Source organism: Schistocerca americana, chromosome 9 (assembly GCF_021461395.2).
Source record: "Schistocerca americana isolate TAMUIC-IGC-003095 chromosome 9, iqSchAmer2.1, whole genome shotgun sequence".
Taxonomy (NCBI): Eukaryota; Metazoa; Arthropoda; class Insecta; order Orthoptera; family Acrididae; genus Schistocerca; species Schistocerca americana.
In genome coordinates, this window is record NC_060127.1 from 203,868,235 (window position 1) to 203,890,670 (window position 22,436).

At 46.2% G+C, this 22,436-nt stretch overlaps 1 non-coding gene across 1 annotated transcript; it reads left to right on the forward strand.

The window, feature by feature from the left end:
* The first annotated feature begins 21,902 nt into the window (after positions 1-21,902).
* Positions 21,903-21,974, forward strand: Trnad-guc. Its single transcript has one exon. It is a non-coding gene; the product is annotated as a tRNA-Asp (tRNA).
* Positions 21,975-22,436: the final 462 nt, after the last annotated feature.

Sequence of the window (22,436 nt, forward strand, 5' to 3'; positions counted from 1 at the left end):
GCATTTGAGGCTGACTGCAGTACAATTTTACTGTCGCCAACTTATATTTCGTGGAAAGACCACAAAGATAAGATAAGAGAGATTAGGGCTCGTACAGAGGCATATAGGCAGTCATTTTTCCCTCGTTCTGTTTGGGAGAGGAACAGGGAGAGAAGATGCTAGTTGTGGTACGAGGTACCCTCCGCCACGCACCGTATGGTGGATTGCGGAGTATGTATGTAGATGTAGATGTAGATGTAGATTCTACTGTCGCAGGTTCGAATCCTGCCTCGGGCATGGATGTGTGTGATGGATGTCCTTAGGTTAGTTAGGTTTAATTAGTTCTAAGTTCTAGGGGACTGATGACCATAGATGTTAAGTCCCATAGTGCTCAGAGCCATTTTGAGGTACCCTCCGCCACGCACCGTATGGTGGATTGCGGAGTACGTATGTAGATGTAGATGTAGAAGTGTAACTTCACAGAACGCATTCAGACATTCGTAAACAAATCAACCAGCACTATCCACAAAACTGCCCGGAGCTCTACAGCAAGCTACCGCTGCATGCAGTGATGCCACTTTCACGTCGATCGCCGGCCGCGGTGGTCGTGCGGTTCTAGGCGCTCCAGTCCGGAGCCGCGCTGCTGCTACGGTCGCAGGTTCGAATCCTGCCTCGGGCATGGATGTGTGTGATGTTCTTAGGTTAGTTAGGTTTAATTAGTTCTAAGTTCTAGGGGACTGATGACCACAGCAGTTGAGTCCCATAGTGCTCAGAGCCATTCACGTCGATCACAGACCACGCAGCAAGTTTCTGGACGCACAGAGTTTGGTGCACGCCGAACAAACAAACCCCGCGACCTGCACAGAGGGGTCTGCTCCTCAGACTATACCTCTCCACCCACATGATTACTCCGCAATTCACAGTTTTGTGCCTGGCAGAAGAGTCATCGAACCACCTTCGAGCTATTTCTCTACCGTTCTCGAACAGCGCGAGTGAAAAAAATGCGAGCTCTGATGTATCTTATTTTGATCATTTCTCCCTAAGAAGGACGGCGCCAACAAAATATTTTCACACTCTGAGGAGGAAGTTGGTGATGGAAATTTCGTGAAAACATCCTCAAGCAGAGAAAAATGCCTTTGTTTTAATTATTGTTACCGCAATTCCCTCCCGTACCTCACTATAATACAAAACGTGCTGCCCTTCTTTCAGCTTTTTCGACGTCTTGGGTCGATCCTAGCTGACGCGTATCCCACACCACACGTCACCAGAAGAGGATGGACAACAGCAGTTTAGGCAGTCTCCTTAGCAGACCAGTTACATTTTCTAAGTGTTTTGCCACTAAATCGCAGCCTTTGCTTTGTGTCCCATTATCTATGTAATGGTTCCAATTTAAGTTATTCGTAGTTGTGATCGCCAAGCAGCTACCTGAGTTTACAGCCTCTACTCACAGGGGTCTCCGCCACTACGCCAACTGATGTTGTACTTGTAATCCTCGGAATCTTTCCAGTGTACATTACGCTACGACCTGACGAAAGCCCAAGAAATCTTAGGCCACAGCGTAACAATCAAGACCCAACTACGGAATTGGATAGCGAGAATATGGCAGAACGACCGAGACAACAGTGAAACAAGTCGGAGGGTCTACCAATTATTCCAGTGCATTCCAGAACGACTAGCGCGTGGCCATGTAAACCCTAGTACATTACCTGAAAGGGCACGTCCTATATCCAGTTTCCAATGTATAGGTTAACGGGAAAGAAAATCGGGCCTGTCAGTGTGCTCAGAAGGAAACTCCCGATCACATTACCTTTAACTGTGACTCCTATATTGAAATTAAGGAACCAATAGATATTACCCAACTACTATACTAATTCATAAGAAAAAACGAATAGCGGACAAAATAGACAACGTTGCTAGCACCATTTCCCGGCATAAAAAATATAATTTGGCAGGGTGCCACAATCACACAACCCTTCCCATTCTCCACCAACACGAATCACCGTGAATAACGAAGTGGTAACGAATGGATCTAGTACTGTGGAAGATGTGAATGCGAATGCTGCGTCACAGAATGCGCGTATGCAACCAAGATCAGAGTGACACACAGGGCAGAAGCCGCAGTACCACACCTGCCACACGTCGGCGCAGCTTGCAGTTCCACTCCGGCGACGGTGATGACCGGATGGGCATCGAAGAGAGGTGCATAACACGTCAACGATAACAGTACCGATGTTCTTTCGAGAGTGTTTTCAAACACACACACAGACACACACACAGTCACACACACACACACACACACACACACACACACACACACACACACACACAGTAGTAATTAAAATAACAAAAGCCTAAAAAGGTATACAGGGTGTCCCATTTTAGTCTATACCGGCCGATATCTCTGGTGTAGCACAATTCTACAAAAAAAAAAAAAAGTTTCTACTAAACTTTGTAAGTTTGAAGGGGCTCATGGAATGGTTACCTCGAAATGAGCTTGGACCCTTTTTTCAATGTCAAACAAAGATCAAGTTCATTTTTCCAAATGGTAAGCCGTACTTTTTATTCTATATTCGTATTCTATGTGAAAAAAATGCATTGCTTGTAGGGACCATTTTCGTCGGAAAACCAATAGTTTCTCGCCAGGGGGCACTTCATTGTAACTTTCCCAGGTTACCAGTATCTCGAGAACGAAGCGAGAGCGGGAAAAAATTTGAATGAAAATCTTGCATGGTTCCTGAACCCTGTCGTGAACTTGAAATGGCCTCGAAATTCTTCAGTAGGGATTAACCTGAAAGGAAAAACCGTCGGCACTAGCAGAACTCAATGTGCACCACTTGGAGGGTGCCGAAGCAAAGACGAGCGTTGTGCTTGTGTTGGCACAATCAGAGAAGAGAAGGGTGGAGCTTTGAGGCTAACTAATAAGCGTCATTGTGGGAAATCTGAAATCATGACTGGGGTTCAGAGAAATTTTACCTTCGGAGACTCTGAAAATTTCTCGGCTGTGCTCACTAAGTATGATTCTTGACTGGCGAGGCGGCTTTCCAGGCAATCACCCATCAGTCATTGAATGATATCGAGACCAGTTTACGACAGAGAGTGCGAATGTGCATTTGGGCAAAATGGGCAGTTGATCGAGCATCTGAGATCGTAAACTTCGAGTGAGAACCGTGTTAACCCTTTTTAGGGTCAATGATGTGCGAAGTCCGCTGGGCAACCTCCACGTGGTGCACATTGGGTTTCGCTAATGCCGACATTTGCTTTCGAGTTAATCCCTACTGTAGAATTTCAAGGTCAATTCAAGTTCAAGAAAATTTCACTAGTAGACAGAGTTCAGAAACCACACAAGATTTTCGTTGAAAATTTTTCCCGCTCTCGCTTCGTTCTCGAGATACTGGCAACCTGGGAAAGTTACAATGAAGTGCTCCCTGGCGACAAACACTTGGTTTTTCGAAAAACATGTTCCCTACAAACAATGCGCGTTTTTCAAGTAGAATATGAATATGGAATAAAAAGTACGGGTTACCATTGGCAAAAATGAACTTGACCTTGATTTGACCCTGAAAACATGATTCAAGGTCATTTCGAGGTAACCATTTCATGATCCCTTTCAAACCTTACAACTTTTACTTGAAACTTTTTTTGCAGAATTGGGCCACTCCAGAGATATCGTCTGGTATAGATTAAATTGGGACACCCTGTAGAGTGGTAGCATACTCTCATGCCATTCCAGAGCATACTCATATTTACATATAAATGCAACAATATTGGTTACTGATTACTATTATCAATACCATTATTATTATTATTATTATTAGTAGTAGTAGCATTTTAATATTAATATTATTATTCCTATTTTTATGATGAGACATAAACATATAACAAAGTCAAAAAATATTAAAAAACGACCTATTATATATACAGAGAAAGGATAAGTCTGAAGGAAGCGATAAATACAAGAATAAGTCTTACACCATTTTCCTGAACCCGACAGTTCAATGTCGGTGACTCGGGTGGCGAGCACCAAACTACAGTAGTATAAACTAAAACTACTCTTGTAGTAATTTTTACTTCTTCAGTCTGGACTACTTTAGTAAATTACTTCTGCAGTAATATACTCTTTTATTAACTGTTGGAGAGCGGAATATCTACTTACTTCTTTAGTAGTAACTAAAGTAGTATCGCCTTTTAACTAAATAAGTAAGCAATTTCTGCACACTGCTCGCACGTGCATTACGTTCCCTATAGGAAAATATTGATTGTCGGCAGACATTATTACATCACCTTTTGCGTAATTTATGCTCATCGCTATAATTTTAGAATCTCCTCGTAGAAAGGATTATTAAACTGAATTATTAAAATTGGAAAATCTAAATGCTATTGTACTAATTAATGGTAAGATCTGTGTATTATTAAAAAGAAACATTCCCTTAATGGATGGATCTATTGTTAACCCCGCCATCTACAGCTACCGACGTTCGTTGTTGGTTGGTGACGCTTATTAATTTAACTGCCAGTTTGAGGTACGAGCTACCAGCAACATGGAGGTAGCCAAGAAACGTTCAAACAACATAACAGAAAATGAAAAATAGCGGTTTCACGAAATACCGAAAAAGTACGTAACTACTACTGAATCTAAAAAGCACGAGCCGGCCGCGGTGGCCGAGTGGTTCTAGGCGCTTTAGTCCGGAACCGCGCGACTGCTACGGTCGCAGGTTCGAATCCTGCCTCGGGCACAGATGTGTGTGATGTCATTAGGTTAGTTAGATTTAATTAGTTCTGAGTTCTAGGGGACTGATGACCTCAGATGTAAAGTCCCATAGTGCTCAGAACCATTTGAACCATTTTTAAAAAGCACGATGTCAACAAGCAAAAAAGGAAAAAGGATGCTTGGGAAAAAATACACGCTGAATACAATTCAGAGGCTCTTATACAAAGATCACAAGAGCAGCTTAAAGTAATCTGGAAGGAAATGAAAACGAAAGCAAAGAAAATGGAAGTTAGAAGTATACGAGAACAATATCAAACTGGCGGTGGAGTAGGTGAGACGAAGATCGACGATATAAGCCGAATGGTTGCTGATATGATCCCACAAGTTTTCGAGGGAATAGATGGAGCTAACGACAATGACACATCTGAAGATAATGTGATTCTTTCAAGCAACTGCGATGATGATAGCTACTCTGAAGGTAGCAATGAAATTGCTGAATGTGGAACTTCATCCCATAGTCATGAACCTTGGCCTGCATTCTCTGGCTGGAGCTTACAAGAATATGCACACAGGAAAAGAGGTAGAGAACATGCGGTTGTAGTGAAGAACCGAGAGTTGCTGAAAAAAATCAGACGCGGTTCATTCCTTAAAAATGCGTTTAATACTAGAGGAACAAAATGCAAAAATCTTATTAATAGAAAGACAAAGAGATATCGTGGAAGACGAGCTTAACCTTAAAATGGAAATTATGAATAAGTTCAAGAGCGTAATGGAGCAATCTTCAGGTTCCAGTTCTTCAACCAACGTGCTCGAGAAATTTGGGTTTTTTTGAATGAATAAGAAAATGTTCATATGTACAAAACATCTTTTATTTCCTTGATATTTTTTTCAGATGGTTGATAGTTCTTGTTTCTTGTATGGGACAATATTTGTGTTTATCGTTTCAGCATCGGTACTAATTTTTGTTAATACCACATTATAACATTTATCTGAATTTGCAAAATTATAAAGGAAGTCTTGTTTTTAGAAATAATCGAGACATTGTATGACTTTGTATACTCAGTTACGAAATATAATTAGAATGTTAATCCCCTAGTAAAAAAAGAGGAAGAAAGGAAAAAAAGGACATAACCCTAAAGTTACACATAAATAAAATGAGTGACTTTTCACTGCAGTAGTGACAATCCGGTGGCTTATTTATTCATTTAAGAAGGAAAAGGTTTTACACTAACTTTTAATTTTACTAGAAAACTAGGTACAATTTTAATTAAAGTAATTAAGTATAATAGACCTTCTGGTAGCTTGGCCTGCAGCATCTGCTTCTGGTTGAAATGCATATTGTTCGTTGTCATTCACCTCCACAGCATCAGGGTGCAACACATCTCTGACTTCTATTACAAAACTATGCAGAACTGCTGCAGCCACAATAACACTCCCACAGTTGTTTGGTTTAAATCGCATTGTTTTAGTGAGAATTAAGAAACGTTTCTTCCAAACACCGAACGCACGCTCTTTTACACATCTGGTAGCAAGTTGGGCTCTGTTGTAGTGCCATTCGGCTCCTCAGTGGACTCGGAACACAAGCGTCATAAGATGCTTGGAGAGAGCATATCCACACTCTACTCGTACAACAAGCAACCCATCATACTGTCCACTTTCAGATTCTGCACCAACTCTACTATATTCTCCCAAATGCGTGCATCATGCGTGGAACACGGACAGCGACTTACCACGTTCAAAATCTTCATATTGGCATCACAGATGATTTGTGTATTGATAGAAAAAAAATTCTTGCGATTTCTATATAGTTCTGCTTGTGCTCCAGAAGGACAAAGTATTGGTATATGTACACAATCTATGACCCCTATGGTCGGCCGCTGTGGCCGAGCGGTTCTACGCGCTTCAGTCCGGAACCGCGCTGCTGCTGCTGCTACAATCGTAGGTTCGAATCCTGCCTCGGGCATGGACGTGTGTGATGTCCTTAGGTTAGTTAGGTTTAAGTAGTTCTAAGTTCTAGGGGACTGATGACCTCAGATGTTAAGAGCAATAATGCTTAGAGCCATTTGAACCATTTTTATGACTCCTATGACATTTAGGAATCCAACAGCTCGATAGAATTCTTTGGTATATACAGTGACTTTAAGACAATTAAACTGTTTATCGCACTGTTAAGTAGTACGACGTATATTAATGAGATCCCCTGCTACGATTTGATAAGTACCTGTGCGAAAGATTCGCACTCCACAAAAACGTTTCAGCCTAGGAGACAAGGCACGGTTCCTGTCACAATTATGCTGCAGTAACGGCTCTAGCATAGCAAGCAGCAACTCAAAAGATTCGTTACGAAACCCAAACCGCTCTTTGATGTCACTGTCGGTAGATATCACAAATAGGTCCCTTTTCTCCGTTAACTCTCATTCTTGAGCTGTTCACCTCTCCGTCCATCTCCATACATTCTTAGTAGTCCAGGTAATCCAGGGACTTCGTCCCTTAAAACACAGAACTCAAAGATCGCACCATACTCTCTCACTTTACTCCTACTACTGCTTAGAAGTAAAGTTGGGCCTTATTTCCTCCTTAAGTTACTAATGCAGTAGCATACTCTTCAATGGGACTCTCCACCAGTAATGGAGTAAATAAATTTACTTCGGAAGCAAATGAAAAATATACTCCTGGAGTAATTTACTCTTTTAGTTCAGTACTATCGACTGGAAGTCGCCGATTTCCTTCTCTTTTAGCAACTTACTACCTTAGTTTCACTTACTCCTGGCTGGTGCTCGCCACCCAAGATAAAAACGTCGAATTGAAACAACCAGCACAATCCCCACTCCAGATTCTTTAAGGCATCGAACCCCCACATATAAAGCAGCTGCAAACATGTGATTGTTTCACAAATGAGTTAATGTGTTACGTATTTGATGCTAACCAAGTTTAGGAAAGATTTTAAATTATGTTTAAAGTTTGTTGTACGTCACGAACTGCTCTCATTATCAAACACCGGATGAGTATGGTTGGGTAATTTGAGCTCTGCTTTAAGCAAAAACTAATTTTTCACGCTTCTCAGTGTTTGACGTCATATCTCTTGAACTGCGTGTCGTGCAATGATATAATGTTGCAGGCAAATTCAGTGGCATCTGTGGACACTGCCTGCAAAATGCGAGTTAGCAGCAAAGAAATAATAAATTAAAACGTCATGCGTGATGATACAGTTTTACTGAACCAACTGCGAAAATGTAGTAAGTAATATTTGTGATGAAGTCTCAAAATTGGTCTTTAGGCTCACATCACACCACTGGAAAAGCAAATGGCATGGCTCGGCATTTTCCTTTCAAACATTCCGTTAAAGAGGGTAGAACTGGTTATATAGGCAATAACAGGTGCAAAATGTATCTGCTGACCACAAACAGGACAACCAACATACAATTTATACAATGATTTTAACTAAATCAGTCGTTCGTTTTCCGCGAGATTTTGGGGTGAACTTCTCACAAGCAGCAGCAATTGTCGAGGTGGTTTAGACAAGGAGCATGCTAGTCACGTGCCAGTTCTACTAAGTGTAAATTCTAAACACAACATCGGTTCGCTACTTTTCATAAGAAACACTTGCTGAGGTAAATGGAAATGTCGTGTGGCTAGGGCCTCCCGTCGGGTAGACCGTTCGCCTGGTGCAGGTCTTTCGATTTGACGCCACTTCGGCGACCTGCGCGTCGGTGGGGATGGAATGATGATGATTAGGACAACACAACACCCAGTCCCTGAGCGAAGAAAATTTCCGGCCCAGCCGGGAATCGAACCCGGGCCCTTACGATTGACAGTCTGTCACGCTGACCACCTTTTTTTAACTTTTTTTTATTTTTTTTTTCGTTTTTTTTTAATAGTTTTTTTTTTTTAATGTGTGGACCGGTGGGGGCTCGGGGGGCAAAGTGGGCAGGGGTCGAAACCTGAGGCCTGGTCACAGTGTCCCCCTCTCCACCACCGAGCCTGTGGTGCTTAGGGAAGTGGGAGAAACAGGAATCAACAGTAGTGGAAGGCGTTGTTATTTATTTATTTGCATGTGTTTATGTAATATTCACTAATAGCATGAAATTATGGGAACACATATGTGAAAGAGAAAAGAAATATAAATTCTAGGTAAAGAAAAAGAAAGGGAAAAGGAAAAGCAAAAAGAAATAAAATCCGCGCAATCTGCGACACGCTCTCCCATCCGCGGAGGTCGGAAGTAGAATAGATCGTAGGCGGTTGTAACTCAGACACCGCCGGGGGAGGAGGGGTGGGTGCCCTCTGTGCCAGGCACCCCCCAACTCAGTGGAGGTCTAACAAAGACCGCTCGAAGATAGTTAGCAAATAATGTTCGGTAACGTGGCGTGTTTTCGAGAGCTGCATGGGCTGTTCGTAAATAGGTCCAGAAGTCGAGGCGGGATTTAGGTCCCTCATTAAAGAGATAAGAGACCGCCCACCCTTTGACCCACGTAATAGCATGACATTTGGCGGCGGGAAAATGTCGGTCCTCCGGGTATAGAAACATTCGAGGCTCGACTGTGTCTGATGGCACCCGGAGATAGCAGGCAATGATTTGCTGCACGAAGCGCCATACATCTTGCGATGAGGCGCATGTCAGACGGTGTTCATCAGTGTCCAGTTGCTGGCAAAGGAGACAAAGAGGGGATTCTGACAAGCCAATGTTGTGCAGGCGCTGCTTCGTGGCAAATTTCCTGTTGGCTATGTGATACCACAGTGCCCGGACGTTCGTAAGGAGGAAGGGCTGGTGGACGGTAGTCCACACTATGGGCCACTGGATGGAGGGGTGTTTGGTCTCCATCACATTCCGGGGAACACAGCGCAGCAACAGGCTGTAAAAATCCTTAGTCCTAGGTGGGCGTGTATCTGGGAGACTGGTATGTATGTAACTATAGTCGACGAAAAAGGTCGAAAGATGGGACAAATGAGGCACGATATGGCCGACAGACACTGGTGGTGATGTGGAAGCAGGTAGGAGGACCTCAAGCAAGCTGCGTGTTAGAGATGTACCCTGGCCCATCCACTGTTTTCTCATGGTACTCATGTACAAGGCTGCAGCTCGCATACGGACATTGACGAGCCCGACGCCACCATACCGTGTGGGCAGGGTAAGTGTCTCATAACGGACTTTAAACATTGAACCAGCCGTGAGGTAATAGCCAAAAGCCGCCTGAAGGTTGCGCCCAATTGCAGTTGGCAGAGGGAGAACTTTTTTTTTTTTTTTTTTTTTTTTTTTTTTTTTTAAAAAAAATCTTTATTTCATCAATATTATGTTACAATGTAACCTACTACCTAATTAAATTAGTAGGTCCTAAGTTATTACTAATTAACTAATTTGTATCTGCAGCTACTTAATATATATTAACACTACAGGTTTTTCTTCCTACATTCCATCACCACTATGGGGGTTAATCTATCATACTTTATGTTAGTTGTTGTTGTTATGACTACACTACCTGCAGCGTTACATGCGTGCCAGAATAGATACAAACCTACTTGTTTGGCCATTCCCACTGAGCTAATCCCAGTGGGAGTGCCCCTGGCACTGGGCGGGCCATTGATACTTTCGCTGCAGTTCTATACTATTTTGAATATCCTAGATTGATCTTATAACTAATCTTATATCTAGTGTCATAGTCGGTGCGTGTCAAGTCCGTGGTGATGTACTACCCCCCAGCCTATTCCAAAAAACCTGGCGGATTCCAGCCGTGAGGCGGCTGGCCAAGTCCACGTTCTGGCGGAACAGGGGGGCGTACTTGACAAGTCCGGTTTAGTTCATTTATCGATTGTTATCGAGATATTCTGTGAGGACTTTGCTTGATATTTTATTTGTTAGGTGGTTCAGGATATTGAATGTGGTTTCGTGCCTGAGCAAGTGGTACGTGTCGTTGTTAGGCAGTTGTTCTCTAAATTGTTGTGCAACATCGTCGAAGAGAGGACACTCGTACACCACATGGTCCGGAGTGCCTAGCTCTGCTCCACAGTCGCACGCTGGTGTTGCCCTTTTCCCAAACCGACAAAGATATGTCGGATAGGGTCCGTGCCCGGTAAGGAAGTGCAGCAATCCCCTAGTTGGTTTGATATAAGCGAGTTCTAGCCTTTCCTTTATGTTCGGAAGCAGTTCATGTGTTCTGCGGCCAGTTTCGTCGCTGTCCCAAAGATTTTGCCATAATTCCATGCCCCTTCTTTTGATACTTGGTTTGTCCCCTATATATATCCCCATAATTTCCTCAGTCTTTTCCCCTCGATTTCTCTTTATCCAGTACCAGGTGGCCTGTTCTCTTATTTTTATGTCCAGTGGACATAACCCCATTAGTACTAAAAGTGCCCCTCCTGGGGTTGTTCTGTATGCGCCTACTGAGCGTAGGAGCATATTTCGCTGCACTCTCCTTATGGCCACGGCAGGCATGACCCTCGTGAGCCTGTGTGCCCAGACCGCTGACCCGTAGCCTACTATAGATGTAAGAATGCTATTGTGGTATAATTTTATGAGGTCAGGTGGGAGGTGAAATCTTTTATGTCCTATACCTATTAGGTTGTTTAGTACAGTGAGTGCTCTCTGTGTTGCTGTGTCTATATGTGATGTATAGTTCCACCTCTCATCGACGATGACACCAAGGTACCGGGCTTCGCGGCGCCTGATAACTGGTTGACCATTTATTCTAACGGTGGGATTTCTAGTGAGTTGGCCTTTAAGCAGCAGGTAAGTTGATTTATTGGGTGCGATAGTCATTTTGGTTTTGTGACACCATGTGGTTAGTATTGTAATGGCTCTTTCTATTTTTGGTTCCAGATCTTCGCGGCTGCGGCCGCCGACCAGCAGGAGGAGGTCGTCAGCGTAGGCTATGACCTCTAGCACATCTTCACTGCTCTTTAGTTCTTCCAAGAGTGGCTCCATGTTTATATCCCAAAAGAGTGGCCCCAGGACCGATCCCTGAGGACACCCCTTGGTGATTTTCTTGCTGACTTTGCCGCTAGGGGCCGATAGCCAGACCTCCCTGTCTTCACAATAGCTCCTCAGACAGCCATATAGCGGCCCTGGGCATTCTTTCTCCCGCAAGCAGGAGAAGAGCGAAGGCCACCACAGGTTGTCGAAGGCGCCACTGATGTCCACCATGATGCCGACTACATACTTGTGCGGGGCAGAGCCACAGACATCCGCGGCCAGGGCGATTGCGTCAGACGCCGACCGCCCCGCCCGAAAACCGAACTGCCTGTCACTCATCCCGCACAAGACTCGGTGTGCAGCCAACCTGTCTGCCAGCAGCCTCTCAAAGAGCTTGCCCAACAAGTCCAGCAGACATATGGGTCTGTACGACTTGGCTTCTTTGGGGTCTTTGTCCGGGCCTTTCTTAATTATCACTACGTTAGCCTTCTTCCATATCGAGGGGAAGGTCCGAAGCCGTAAACACTCGTTGTACAGCTGAGTGAGAGGTGCCACCAGCTGGGGGGCGAGGTACTGTATCACCTCCGCGGTTATACCGTCTGGACCAGGAGCTTTGCCTCTTTTGAGTGCTTTTATTTGGGAGTTTACCTCTTCTTCAGAGAAGGGGTAGACGACACGATTGTTTTCGTAGACCCGTTGGTTCTCTCTTCTTATTCTAAGTTGTTCTTCTGTATCGTCTTCCTCTCTGTCGTCAGGTAGTAGGGCACGGAGTAGGACCCCCGCAGTTTCCTGCCAGGTCTCCGTCATCCGGTCCCCACTCCTGACGGTAGATAACACCATAGGTGATTTAATTTTTTCCCTTACTATTTTATAGGGTAGTCCCCAAGGGTCTGTAGCCAATTGGCTTTGCACATATTTCTCCCAGCTCCTCATCCTTACAGCCTTGAGTTCTTGTTGAAACTGTTCTTTGGCTTCTCGGTATATTTGTAGCCATCGCTGCTTTTCTTGCCAGACGGCACACCGCTGGTAATACCTCCTCGCCCTCCGTACTGCTTGGCGCATTTGCCCCAGTTCGGCTGACCATGGTGAAGGGGAGGCCGCGACGGCCCTCCTCCTGGTTGGTACAGCTGCCTTGACTGCCTTAGTTATTGCACTAGTGAGATCTCTGGCGTATTCTTCTATATTGACATCACCCTCCAGCAACGCAGGGATGTCACACTCCCTAGCCAGCCGGTCCCAATCGGTTTTGTTGTAGTTAAGTTGTGTTTCCCACCCTATGTCCCAGTGGCACTCGCTGTCTCCAATGATAAATGTTATGAGATTATGGTCACTTGTGGTAATCCGGTCCCAAACTGTCCAATTAGATATTTTTGTTGCGAGGTTTGGCGTTACTAGAGTAACGTCAATGTTTGTACCGTGTCCACCCCCCCCCCAGTGTAGGTGGGAGGGTTTCCCTGTTTGTTAGCGACCATGAGTTGTAGTGACATAATGGTGTCGACAGCTTGTTCTCCTCGATCGTCTTGAGTACCACTGAACCACAGGGGGGATTTAGCATTAATGTCCGCAGTCACAAGGATTTTGTGTCCCCGCAACGCCGTGGCTATTTGCACGAGCTTGTCCAAGAATTCATCTATTGGTCTTCCGTACTGGAAGTACATATTGACCAGGTATAGTATTCCTGTTGGTGAGTGGAGCTCCACGACGTTGCAGTGGTCATCCAAGAATTGCGCTAGCACTGTGGCTCTCAATGCTTTGTTAGTAATTATGACTGCGGCTCTTGGTTCTCCTGGATTGTATATTTGTTGCCAGGTGGCTGCGGTGAACGGGATCCGTCCAGCCTGGGAGTATGGCTCCTGTATGCAGACTACATCTAGACTCTTCTCCTCCACCACTTTCCGGAGTTCCTGCAAGACCAGTTTACTATTATGTGCGTTTATCTGACCTACTCTTAATTGGCTCACGTGGGAAGTATGTATGTATATGAGATTCTGGCCAGTTTCTGCGCCAGTCGTGAGCAATTCTACCGTTAGTTATGACGGATTGATTATATAATTCATTGAGGTCAAACTTTTCGTTGCGCCTTTCGAACACTTTCTGAACCAGGTCTCGCAGGGCTCCGAAATCTGTGGGGAGATTCATTGTCTTGAGCTGTATTCTGTCTACAGCCTCCATCACTGGGAAGGTAATGTCTCTGCCGTATTCATGGCCGACACGCACCACATGCCTCAGGGCTGTTGTGAGGGTGGCCGGCTCTTCAAGTCTAGACAGCTGTAAGGCATGCTCCAGATTGGGATAAATCCTGACAGGATCTATTCCTGGTCCTCGTACTATGGATGGGCTTATTGGTGTGCCTATATTTGTGGGTACACTGGTGCTGCTTATTTTATTAACTTGTACTTGATCTTCATGACTTTTGGTATTAAAATCGTCTGTCTCTAACAATCTCCCTACCACAGGATGCCCGAGTGGTCGTACTTGATCTTTTTGCGACCTTTGTCCCCGTTTCAGAGGGGAGGGTGCTTCTTCCTGATCACAAGGATCCGTCTGAATACCGACATCTTTCATTGTGACTGTCAGGTGTTGTGGCCTCGTGATTTTCTGTATAAATTCTTTGAATTTATTGGCCCTTAAAGCATCCCTCAACCTCTTGCTGGGAGACTTTCTTTTGGGCTTCCTGTTCCCATTGGGGGACTCAGCCATAATCGATTCTTGCTATGAGTCTCTGCTCAAGCATCCTGTAGGTAGGGCAATTTCTGCCGGTAGTGTTGCATGACTTTTTGCCTCTTTTAGTACAAGGTATGCAGATTCCAGTTTTGCTGCAATTTTTCCTTGAGTGATCTTCTGACCCGCACTTGGAGCAAGCCGGCCTCCTCTCACAATGCTTATGTACGTGATCCAGGTCGCCACAGTTGTGGCATCTTGGGACCACTAGGTAATCTCGCACGTTAATTGCATGAAAACCTATATATACTCTCCCCATAGTGGTGATTCTTCGCCACATCTTTCCTGAGACTTCGGCAACGTGATGTACGACATCACGCTCCCGGGGCCCTGTTTTAAATCTCAATTTAAAGTCATTTCTGAAGCTTTCCCATTCCAAATCATCAAAGTTTTGATTATAAAGCGTCTCGTAGATGTCTGACTCTGTTAATGCTACAGGTATGTCATAAAGGATCACCAGCGGGTTGCGTTTCTTTGGTGGCTCACATTTAACTGCATTGTTCAGTTTCACATGCTTTAAGATCTTATCCCTGTCTTCCTCAGTTGCTACATCAACTACAACCACATTCTTTGTTGCTTTGACTTTATTGATCTTAATTTTATCTTTAGCAGGATCAATTGTGGTAGTGAAAATTTCTTGTACCTTTTTGATTGTTTGCCCGGGCAGGGGTCTTAAGAAGACCGCCGTATCCGGCCTTTTAGTAACCTTGGCTATTGTCTCTTTCGTGGTCTGGGGTTTTGGCGGCGCAAGAGGTTCTGGCGGACGTCGTTGCGGATGACGTGTAACAGGCGACGGAAATTCGTTGCCGCCGTGCGTGTGACCGTGGGGGTAAAGGTAATGCCCAGGTACCGGAAAGTCCGCACAAGCGGCAGTGGTGCCACTTCACCCTCCTGGAGGCCTCGTCCAATGTGCATTGCAGAAGATTTGGCGACATTCATGGCACTGCCAGCGGCAGCCCCATAACGGGTAATCAATTCGAGGACATCCCGAATCTCAGAGCCGGAGCGAATGAGGAGGAGGAGGTCATCAGCATATGCCCGACAGCGAAAAGTGTGTTGGCGTAGGGTGAGGCCAGAGAGCTTGGTCGTCAAGCCCCCAATAAGGGGCTCAAGGGCAATAGCATACAGAAGGGTAGAGAGAGGGCACCCCTGCCGTATCGAACGGCAGATAGGTACCGGCCCTGCGATACGTCCACTGACTTGGACACGTGAACTGGCACTGTCGTAAAGACGCCGGATGACGTCGAGAAACGGAGGGGGGATGCCCATTCGGGCTGCCACCGAAAACAGGAAACGATGACGCACTTTATCGAAGGCGCTGTCGAAGTCTATAGCGACGACCGCTGCCCGGAGCCTGCAGGCCGCCGCTATCGCAATTAAGTCGCGGCATTCCCCTGTGGCAGTCTGTATGTTAATCTGTCCGCCAGGCGTCGTTTGTTCTGGCGAGAGGATATGAGGGAGTGTAGTTCGGAGCCGCATTGCCAGTAAGCGCGCGAAAATCTTGTAATCGGCATTGAGGAGGGTGAGCGGTCTGTAACTCGTGACCATCGAACCACGGGCTGGTTTGTGGACTGGTATAATGATGCCCTCAGCAAAGGCGGGTGGGATTGCTTGGTCAGATGTTATCAGTTCTTGATACATAGTCGTCCACCGTGGGGCCATGAGGTCCCGAAAGGTACGGTAAAACTCAATCGGTAAGCCGTCAATGCCGGGCGATCTGTTGACTGCACCCTTGGCGATTGCGTTGTTGACTTCGTCTAGCGTGACCGCCACTGTCAAAGCATCCGCCTCCGTGTGGGGGAGGGTGCGCGTGACGTAATTCAAAATGGAGTCGTTTGCTGCAGTTTCAGCGTCGTCATCACTATAAGTACGACGGTAGTGCTCGACGAATGCGCGGACGATGTCATTCTGAGTGGTCACCTGCGTTCCATGAGGCGTTGTCAGAGTGCTGATGATCTGCCGACAACGCCTTCGGTTGTCGGACACTATATCATGCATGGAAGGAATTTCTAAATCCGCGTGATCGTGGCGCCGCGTCCGTATCACGACCCCTTGCAGTTTCCGGCGTGCCAGCGCAATTATCTTCGCCTTACTTCTTTGCCGTTCCAACTGGTTGTCCGGGGTTGGCGGTTGAGCTTCCAGATCTCGGAGAATCGCGTAATAGAAGTCAACAGTGGTGCGATGCCAGTCGGCCATGTCCTTCCCGTATCTCATCAGTGTCCTCCGGATCGCCGGCTTGGCGCAGTCCAACCACCATGTCAATGTCGAGCGGTAGCGGGGAAGGCGTCGTTCGCAGGCTGTCCACGTTTCAGTGACTTGTTGGCGACACGCCAGGTCATGCAAGTGTGAGGTATTGAGTTTCCATGGCGCACGGCTGCGCCAGACTGATTGCGGCGGAAGGAGGACCGTACAGATGTAAGCGCAATGGTCGGAAAAGGCCAGCGGCCAGCGTTCGGCGCCCCGTATCGCAGATCTAAGAGTTTGTGAGACATATATCCTGTCTAGTCGGCTTGCGGAATGACTTGTAAGAAAGGTATGGCCAGAAAGGTCGCCGTGGTGAACTTCCCAGGTATCGTGAAGCAGGAGGTCTCGCACCACTATACGTAGCTCCTGGCATGTAGTATAGTGGGGAATCTGATCTTTAGGATGCAGAACGCTGTTAAAGTCACCTCCTAGGAGGCAATGGTCATAACGCCCTAAAAACAGCGGAGCGATTTCCTCGGAATAAAACTGGGCTCTTTCATGCCGTCGGTCGGTGCCTGAGGGAGCGTAGACATTAATGATGCGTGTCCCCATGGCAGTGAGTGCCATGCCCCGAGCTGATGGAAGGAAGGCGACATCGGTCACAGAAATCCCGTGGCGGACGTAGATGGCCACCCCGCGGCCCATAGGATCACTCGCGGAGGCGTGGGCGGTATAGCCATTAATATCCGGGAGACTAGCCAAGTGAACTTCCTGCAGAAGGGCGAAATCAATATCCGAAGCCCAGAACATCTCCTGCATAAGGCGGATTTTCACCCTGGAACGGATGTTGTTGGTGTTGATGGTTGCTATCCGGCAGGCCTGGTGTCGGATTGCTGGAGGCTGGTCCACTCCGCCGTCCGCGCAAGGGTGTGGGCGTCGCAGCGGAACGTTATCCCGCTGGGCCGCAGGGGAGTCTGGGGAGAGTATGATTAGTGGTGCGGCCGTGACGGCGCAGGGTCCCGTAACGGCTCCTGCTCCGTGACCTCCTCCTCGTGCCACGCCGTGGAAGCGGAAACTGGTGTATCGTCCATTTTGTCTTCAGAAGATGTTGTAATTGTGCGTGGTGTCGTGTCGCCTGTGAGACGTTCATGATTTAGGTCAGCGTCAGCACGGGGCGCAGGCACACCGATAGATGTCTCCGCGCTCATTACGTCTTCGTCAGCAGTAGCGGGTTCTGAGGCTTCGTGCTGGTCGACGGGTACGTCCTCCTCGACTTGTAACGTCTCCTCTTGGCCGGAAACGGTGCGACGTCTTCGCTTGCGACGTTTCGGGGAACGTTGTTTCCTTGTGCGACCCTCCGTGTCCGACGACGGAAGGGAGTCACGTCGTTCTGGCAGAAAGGCCGCTGTAGGAACGATGAGCGAGTCGATCTCCATCGTGTTTCCGAGATCAGGGTCAGCGTCTGGTTGCGTCGGCATCTTCGGAGCAGCGTCAATGGCCGGCCGAGGCGGCGGGTCGTCCGAGGCGCTCTCCGTCGGTGTCTGGTCGGGCTCGTTGGTGGCGTCGTTTGTGGTGACCGGGCGACGTTGCAAAGTGGTAGGAGAAGCCAGAGCAGCGGCATAGGTCACCGGTAGCACTGTAGGTTGCGACGTGGGTGGTTCTTCGGCAGCTGGAAGTTGCGTAATACGCCGTTGTAGGCATTCGGATCTAAGGTGGCCTTCTTTGCCGCACCCGGAACAGGTCCGAGGCTGGCCGTCGTATATAATTACGACACGGCATCCGCCGATCTGTAAGTAGGACGGGACGTGGCTTCGGATATCTATGGTGACCTGTCGGACCCCGTTTAGGACAGGATACGTCCGAAACTGTGTCCACTTCTCCGCAGTGTGGCCGTGGACTGTGCCGTATGGGCGTAGTGCCGCGACGACTTCCTCAGCTGGAAGTTCGAATGGCAATTCGAAAATGCGTATCGTTCGCATACCTAAGCCTGCGTGGTCGACGGTTACCTCCCCCACATTGCCATCAGCGTGACAGAAGCGGAGCCCCTGTTTGGTCTTACGTAGTATGCGTTCGCACGCCGCGTCGTTAATGATTTTCACATAGACCGTGCTGCTCACGATGGACAAATGTATGCCTATAATATCGGTCGCCGGGATCTTCACTTCCTCTCGCAGAAAACGCTCCACCTCAAGTGCTTTGGGTCGGGCATAATCGTTGCAGAAAGTAAATCGGAGTGTTGATTTACGGTAACTGTTCGCCATGGATCGTACAAGGTAAGCCGGCACTTAAGCAACGGCCGTCAGAAAGTAAACAAGGCGAGCTCGCGCGCCGCACGAAGTCAACACGTACGCGTCCGCTCTGTTGCCCTGCCGAAGGCAGACTTCACTCAGCTACCGGGGTGGACGACTCGCTGAGGTAACAAAAACTCCCTTTACACTGATGGTCCGAGGTACGCATGTTGAGAACTGCACCGAGAATGTTTGAACATGCAATCGATCATGAAGTTTCTTTCGTGCTATGGATTATCTTCCAGTCAGATGAGTGAAGTTATTGATCTTTACCACAACTAAATCTAGTGACTATTTGTAGATTTTGTAGCTCTCCTGTACAATAAATAAATATATATCAGACATCTTAACAAAAGAACAGCAAATAGTGAAATATGGAAAATAAACAATAGAAACCATTAAAAACTCATGAATCTTAGGCGCTAGAACATTCTGAAAGGCAGATTCGGATTTTGCAGACCAAAGTACATGCCAATTAATATACCCCGTTCCCAGTGCAAAATAGCTATTGAGTAGTGGAATTATATAAAACGTTGAAAATCAGTTTTCTGTTGCCCCTGGGAGCCATTAGCCTGCAACTGGCATTGTGCTTCGGGCTATCCGTTTGGTAATATAGATAAGTTGACATGCTCAACAATTGGAACAGCCATCTTTATTCTCAGTTAACGTTTCTTTGCTTAGATCTTCTCGAGGGCAGAGTTGAACAGGATAGGGGACAACCCATCTCCTTGCCTGAGTCCTGTCGCAATTTCAAATTCCTCAGTTACGCGATTTCCCATCTCCACCTTTGCATGTGTTTCGTTCAGACAGATCTTTATCAGATTGATGGGTTTCTCTGCTATGCCAAACTCCCTTGAACAGTTGAGCAGGCTCTTGCGATGTATGCAATCGTAGGCCTTCTTAAAATCAACGAATAAAATATGCAAATCTTTACCATATTCACCCAGTTCTCAGTGATCTGCCGGAGACTGAAGATGTGATCTACAGTTTACCACCCAGGCCGGAAACCTCCCTGGCATTCCCCAATCACTGATTCTACCACTGGCTGAATTCTGTGTATGAGGCAATTGGACAGGATCTTATAGCAGACGTTAAGCAGGGCGATTCCTCGATAGTTGTCACATGTCAGTTTGTCGCACTTCTTACGTATTGGACAAATCATAGCTGTTTTCCATCCTCCTGGTAGTTCTTCTTTGGTCCATATTGCCTGTATCAGTCGGTGTATTTTTTTCTGCAAGGTTCTCTCCTCCTGCCAGGATCATGTCAGCCTGTATTTCATCTTCACCTGGACTCTTATTCTGTTTAAGATGTCTGATTCTGGTTTTTATCTCATCCAGGGTAGGTGGGAGATAGTCTGCATCGGCTGTAATTGGGTACTGGAAATCAAACTGCAGTTCGGGTTCATCACAATTTAACAGCTGTCGAAAGTAATCACCATCAGATTATAAAATATCGTTAGAAAGTATAACACATCCCATGTTGTACAATCAAGTACTGAATCATAAGTTTTAATGACTCAATACTTGATTGTAGAATGTGACGTGTTACATTCTGTAACGATATTCCATAGTGTGAAGATGATTGCTAGCACCATCGAGACTGGTCATATCATTTTACGAGTACAAATGCGCGATCTCGACAAATAAAGGCTACGTTGTAGATAACGTTGACAGCCCTGCAGCCTGAGCGGTCGAGGGGCCTTGCCATCTCTCAGGGACTGAGGTGTGTGCTCAAGTACGATGAGAACTTCCGGGAGCTCCAAAGCCGCTGCGGTAGCCATGAAGGGCCACACAGTGGTTTCAGAATAGATAAGAGGAGCTCAGACAGTGCAAAGTGACGATGCAAAATGACAACAACAAAGACTTATGTAATTATTTATTTTTCTTTCGCGCTGTTTATAGTGAAATAAATAGCATTAGAACTGAGACGTCAAAGAGATAGAAGTTTTTAGTTCAATTTTGTGTCAAATGAAGAGCAAAAAAAAAGTAGAAGGATATAGCTAAGATTCTAGCCGAGGAAGATAAAACGTTGAAAGCGAATAGATGGGCTAGGTGGGGAGAGGGTGAAAGCCCCTTAAAAAATTAGAGAAGGAAAAATAAAAGAACGAAATAAGAGGAGTGGGTAAAACTACTCAATTTGATCTTATTCATGGACCTACTTTATTTTGTGGTGCGAGGTTTAATTTTTCTTTAATGAAAGTTTCTTCTTCTTCCAGTTTGGGTAACGGATGGCTAACTGTAGCTTTCGTTGCTTGTAACAATGCAACTACAGAAGGAATGCCGCTGTTTATAAATAGCCCCGGGTATGCCCCACTAGGGAACGTTGGCGCAATTTGCTGAAGCATCTTCTGCAACAGAGCAGAGTGATGGGCGTTTTGTAACTGCAAACACCCCAGAAGCGACTTTGAGGCGACTTGTAGAGGTCCGTAAGCTCGGAAGTGAGTCTTTTACGCGTCCTTTGACGCACTGTTCGGTTACTCTGTGTGTGACGCAGCGTACTGCTGACACTGAAGAGTAATCATAATGACGCATAAGACCACTTGGAGTTGTAATTACTCCAGTGAAGTCGACAAAAATACTACTAAGTGTAAAATTGCGAGAAAAGCTTATCAGGAAAACGAGTTACAGTTATTTCTTCAAAAGGACACTCAACATTTTTACACACTGCTGAATACGAAGAATACAGGAAACTCGGACATGAAACTAGAGTTACATTACTTCACCGGCCGACGCTTCATCTGCGCTGTAACGAAGTAAGAAACAGGAAACTCCAAAAGAACGTTTGATGAGCAATCAACATTAAGTTATGCGAAACGTAAAGCAGAAGAAATTGCTCTACTCCTGTTAAACAACTGCGAAACCTTTTACTCCGAGAAACCGCCTGCCTTACATCACTAGCCTGAACGAGATGTCTTTTCTCGGGGACACGCTGATAACGGGCAGCCACAGTGAGTAGTGATAGCACGTACGGCACCCCTATAATCTGTGTAAAGCTACGTCAGCACCTTTTGCACAACAAATACACCTCAGCTGCGCAGCGGATCTGCACGAGTGGCGGAAGACGGCGAGAACGCGATCTTTGCTGTCGTAGCACCGCACCCGTTTCTTAAGTTTCACAGTCCTCGGTAGTATAGTGGTTAGTATCCCCGCCTGTCACGCGGGAGACCCGGGTTCGATTCCCGGCCGGGGAGAAATTTTTACCACCGAGTAAAATATCAGCCGGCTGTCTAAACAGCAGAGAAAATGTTAGACTTTCCGTTGAACAGAAGACTATTTCGTTGAAGGAATCTGTTAGCGGCCACTTAGATTCAACTCAATCAATGAATTTCGGACATGGAAATTTTTGAACTACGTATTACGAATACCGTAAAAAATATCCTGTTTCACAGACGTACGTTAAAACTGGTTCTGTAACGAACTTTATATTACGTCTTCAAGTTTGCTTCTGCCGTTTTACAATAGATGGCAGTAGTGCTGGTGCAGGGGGTACGTCGTAAGTGTCATGCGATAAGCTTAGGCATTTGTAAACATAATGCCATCAAAATATTAGTCTATTTGTGGCTGCGTCATTTGTCAACTTACGAGCTCAGTTCTCGTCATTTGCGGGAAGTTTTATTTTTCTTCTTTAACATGAAGGAATCTGCGGATGAGGC